This window comes from Procambarus clarkii, unplaced genomic scaffold, assembly GCF_040958095.1.
Source record: "Procambarus clarkii isolate CNS0578487 unplaced genomic scaffold, FALCON_Pclarkii_2.0 HiC_scaffold_141, whole genome shotgun sequence".
Taxonomy (NCBI): Eukaryota; Metazoa; Arthropoda; class Malacostraca; order Decapoda; family Cambaridae; genus Procambarus; species Procambarus clarkii.
Window position 1 is genome coordinate 130802 of NW_027189174.1, and position 5687 is coordinate 136488.

The window sequence follows — 5687 nt, forward strand, 5'->3', positions numbered from 1 at the left end:
CAGAAGGAATCAAGACACAAACGGAATCAAGACACACACGGAATCAAGAAACACAAGGAATCAAGGCACAGACGGAATCAAGACACACACGGAATCAAGACACACACGGAATCAAGACACACGGAACCAAGACACATTCGGAATCAAGAAACACAAGGAATCAAGGCACAGACGGAATCAAGACACAAGGAATCAAGACACACACGGAATCAAGAAACACAAGGAATCAAGACACACACGGAATCAAGACACACACGGAATCAAGAAACACAAGGAATCAAGACACAAACGGAATCAAGACACACACGGAATCAAGAAACACAAGGAATCAAGACACACACGGAATCAAGAAACACAAGGAACCAAGGCACAGACGGAATCAAGACACACACGGAATCAAGACACACACGGAATCAAGGCACACACGGAGACAAGAAACACAAGGAATCAAGACACACACGGAATCAAGAAACACAAGGAATCAAGGCACAGACGGAATCAATACACACGGAATCAAGACACACACTGAATCAAGAGACACAAGGAATCAAGACACACAAGGAATCAAGGCACACACGGAATCAAGAAACACAAGGAATCAAGACACAACGGATTCAAGACACACGGAATCAAGAAACACAAGGAATCAAGAAACACAAGGAATCAAAACTCAACTCAAGACACATACACGGACAGAGATAAAAAATTTAAACATCTAAGGAATGTGCCGTTTTTTTTTTATCAAAAAAAACAGTTTTAAATTTGTCAACGTGAGAACTGCCAGAAGGTCAATCATCGGCTGTCCAGAGAATCTATCGAACCTGATGCTGCTACAGGAGAGGACAATATGTGCCCTGTAATTGCAACCGTTTCGACAGGCTCAAACGCAGGTCTATCCGGATTAAGAATATGTTCTATCCGACTTGGATAGAACATGTTCAAAGTAACATTTCTAACGTTTAAAGAAGAATGAACCTTTTTTTCAACTTATGCGAGACAAATAATTGAATATGCAGCCCCAGCCTTTTTTCCAACAGAGCTGAGAGTTATGAGTTACATAACTACTGGAAAACTACTTGAGCAATTGATTGATGGTTGAGAGGTGGGACCAAAGATCTGAATATCAAACCTAGCAAACACAACTAGGTGAATACAACTAGGTGAGAACAAACTTACAAAAAGCCACAGTTGTAGATGCAAACTCCATTCATAATTTTAAAAATTGATATGACAGGAAAATAGACCAGGAGTCATTGCTTTAAACAACCGGCGGCTATATTGTCAGCGTTCAAAAACTGATGCTCAGTCCTGCAAGTACAAATAGGTGAGTACACCGAAATATGAAACATGTATGTGTTCCTTCTAGACTAACGATCGGGGATTCCTGGATCGAAACCCGGCCAGGCAGGACTGAAATTATTGGTAGCGTTTCCTATCACCTAATGCCTCTGTTCTCCTAGCAGTAAACAGGTATCCAGGAGTTGTGAGCTTCATGTAGGGTTGCATCCTGGTGAGGGTCAGTCAGGGTCAGTTTAGGTGTTCGATCTTGTGAGGTGGGTGTTGGTTAGGTTAGGTTAGGTTAAGTTTGGTTAGGTTAGGTTAGGTTAGGTTAGGTTAGGTTAAGTTTGGTTAGGTTAGGTTTGGTTAGGTTAGATTAGGTTAGGTTAGGTTAGGTTAAGTTTGGTTAGGTTAGGTTAAGTTTGGTTAGGTTAGGTTAAGTTTGGTTAGGTTAGTTAGGTTAGGTTTGGTTAGGTTTAGGTTAGGTTAGTTAGGTTAGGTTAGGTTAGTTAGGTTAGGTTTGGTTAGGTTAGGTTAGGTTACCTTACCTTGAGGTGCTTCCGGGGCTTAGCGTCCCCGCGGCCCGGTCGTCGACCAGGCTTCCTGGTTGCCGGACTGATCAACCAGGCTGTTGGACGCGGCTGCTCGCAGCCTGACGTATGAGTCACAGCCTGGTTGATCAGGTATCCTTTGGAGGTGCTTATCCAGTTCTCTCTTGAACACTGTGAGGGATCGGCCAGTTATACCTCTTATGTGTAGTGGAAGCGTGTTGAACAGTCTCGGACCTCTGATGTTGATAGAGTTCTCTCTCAGAGTACCAGTTGCACCTCTGTTTTTCAACGGAGGTATTCTGCACATCCTGCCATGTCTTCTGGTCTCATGTGATGTTATTTCTGTGTGCAGGTTTGGGACCAGCCCCTAGGTTAGGTTAAGTTTGGTTAGGCTAGGTTAAGTTTGGTTAGGTTAGGTTAAGTTTGGTTAGGTTAGTTAGGTTAGGTTTGGTTAGGTTTAGGTTAGGTTAGTTAGGTTAGGTTAGGTTAGTTAGGTTAGGTTTGGTTAGGTTAGGTTAAGTTAGGTTAAGTTTGGTTAGGTTAGGTTTGGTTAAGTTAGGTTAGGTTAGGTTTAGGTTAGGTTAGGTTAGGTTAGGTTAGTTAGGTTAGGTTTGGTTAGGTTTAGGTTAGGTTAGTTAAGTTAGGATAGGTTAGGTTAGGTTAGTTAGGTTAGGTTTGGTTAGGTTAGGTTAGGTTAGGTTAGGTTACGTTAGTTAGGTTAGGTTAGATTAGTTAGGTTAGGTTAGTTAGGTTAGGTTAGGTTAGGTTAGGTTAGTTAGGTTAGGTTTGGTTAGGTTAGCTTAGTTAGGTAAGTTAGGTAGATTGGGTTTAGGTGTAGGCTAGGTTAGGTTTAGATTAGGTTAGGTTATATTAGGTTTGGTTTTAGATTGTGGTAGGTTATAGGTTAGGGTAGGGTATAGGCTAGGCTAGGTTAAGTTAGGAAATAGGCCAAGAGTTATTGCTATAAACAACTGACGGCTTAAAGGCAGACTCTAAGATTAATGCTCGATCCTCCTGGCACAAATAGGTGAGTACACATATATGTAACATGAATGATGTGTTCCTTCTCGACTCTCAATAAGGGATTCCAGGGTTCGAATCGCGGTCGGGCAGGGCTGTAATTGTTGGTAGCGTTTCCTATCACCCAATGCACCTGTTCACCTAGCAGTAAATAGGTATCCAGGAGTTAGTGAGCTACTAGCATCCTGGTGAGTGAGGGTTAGTTTAACCTTGTGGGGTGGGTGTTGGAGACCACTTTATAAGCCTAACATGTATATATAGACTGCCTGTCTGCCTGTCCCCCGACTCAAAGAAGTTATATGTATTGACTCAATGAAGCCTAAGTGAACATAATCCAAGGCCTAAGAGTAATCATTCGTGCTTAGAAGAGGATTGTTTAGGTTTTATAAATAGCGGCGGGTGGCATTTATAAGCGATTTGTGCGAGATCAATGGCATCCAAACATTTCCATGTTGGTGCAATAGTCCACTTTTGGTTGGTTTTTTTGACTATAAGAACTATCATTAATGGAGAATTGGCTGGTATGTGTGAGTATCCTCCGCCGCAGTTACCATTATCATCACTCACTCACTCACTCACTCACAAGTTATTGGTTACCACTTGTATACAATAACAACGGCCATACTACCACTTAAAGGACACTGCTTCTCGTCCCATTAGCCAAGTTAAGCAACTTTCAATTTGGTTAGTAATTGGATGGGTAACCTGCCTGGTAACACCAACTGCTAGTGCTGCTGATGGCATTCATATTTGGGCAGTCTCTGTGGATCAGTGGTAAGGCACTCACCTCGCGCTTCGCAAGCGATTTCGCCTGGGTTCATATCCTGGCTGGCAGGGGAAGAGCGGATTGACTAGGCACCAATCCTTAACTTAACGATTATCTTCACGAAGCAGTGAATGGGTACCTGGTTGTTAAACGGTTTGTCGGGTTGTGTTCCAGGGAAAATTAACAATGAGTTTGTGTGTACTCACCTAATTGTACTCACCTTATTGTGCTTGCGGGGGTTGAGCTCTGGCTCTTTGGTCCCGCCTCTCAACCGTCAATCAACAGGAAGTACTAGTTCCTGAGCCTATTGGGCTCTATCATATCTACACTTGAAACTGTGTATGGAGTCAGCCTCCACCACATCACTTCCTAATGCATTCCATTTGTCAACTACTCTGACACTAAAAAGTTCTTTCTAATATCTCTGTGTCTCATTTGGGCACTCAGTTTCCACCTGTGTCCCCTAGTACGTGTGCCCCTTGTGTTAAATAGCCTACCTTCATCTACCTTATCGATTCCCATGAGAATCTTGAATGTGGTGATCATGTCCCCCTTAACTCTCTGTCTTCCAACGAAGTGAGGTTTAATTCCCGTAGTCTCTCCTCGTAGCTCATACCTCTTAGCTCGGGTTCTAGTCTGGTGGCAAACCTTTGAACCTTTTCCAGTTTAGTCTTATGCTTGACTAGATGTGGACTCCATGCTGGAGCTGCATACTTCAGGATTGGTCTGACATATGTGGTATATAATGTTCTCAAAGATTCCTTTCAGTGTGTGTGTATTTTATAAGAAAAGTGACACATAAACATGTGTGTGAATGAATATGTACCCAATTAATAGTGAATGGGCTGCCATGTGTGAGTATTAATGTATACTATGGGCCACACTCACTGAAATATGTTGTCTGTGTGTGTACATACGTGTAATTGGAGTGACTTATCCACGTGAATTTATCTGTGTGTGTATATATCCAATATGAGTGATCCTTGTCATAATTGTGTCAGTTTCTGCAATTTGACTGTCGAGACTGTATGTATGTTTGTAATATATATATATATGTGTGTGTGTGTGTGTGTGTGTGTGTGTGTGTGTGTGTGTGTGTGTGTGTGTGTGTGTGTGTGTGTGTGTGTGTGTGTGTGTGTGTGTGTGTTGTGTGTGTGTGTGTGTGAGAGAGTGTGTGTGTGCGCGCGCGTGCACGAATGTCGCGCTCTGAAATATGTACCTATGATTATTAGAGTATACCATTCGAGAAAAAATGTCTAACTATTTATCGGTCCATTCTCTCTCTGTGCCGGCCTTCCTGCTAAAAACTTGTCCACTCATTATGCTGTTGAATATCTATCTCCAATGGTCATTTACCGTTAATTAATATATTATTAAGCAGATAAGTCCTTTACAAATCTCTTCACCTTTTAGAGCACATATCTTTCTTCTAACATGAATCACTATAACTCATATACTTTCATCAGTTCCAAACACTTTTCTATTCCTTCCTAAACATCTTTCCTTATATAACCTATCTCCACAAATTAATATCTTAATGATTAACTAGCAGCTCCATGCCTCTCCCTCAGGTCCCCCCTCTGCTGCTCCCTGGGCCCCCACCCCCCTACCAACACCCTACCCCCCAACGAGGCCAAATATAACTACCCCTATACCAAAATTACCAGAGACCAACCCCCCTTCCCCAACCCCCGCCTAACAGAGAAAATGGCCGCCACAACGCTATACTTACCCAGCCGAACCGTTCGTTCGCGTATGTACTATTTATTGTTGAAAAAACTTAGAATAAAACAAACCGGATTTTCATTCCCTAGTAAACACATATATATATGTATACAAAACGAGGCCTAGATTAGCACATATTAGGTATTGGATTGCTTGTTTACCATTCACAAACTCATTTGGACACACACACACACCACACTAAATATTAAATAATACATACCTTTAAACACACACACACACACACACACACACACACACACACACACACACACACACACACACACACACACACACACACACACACACACACACACACACACACACACACACACACGTCAGTTTGCCTA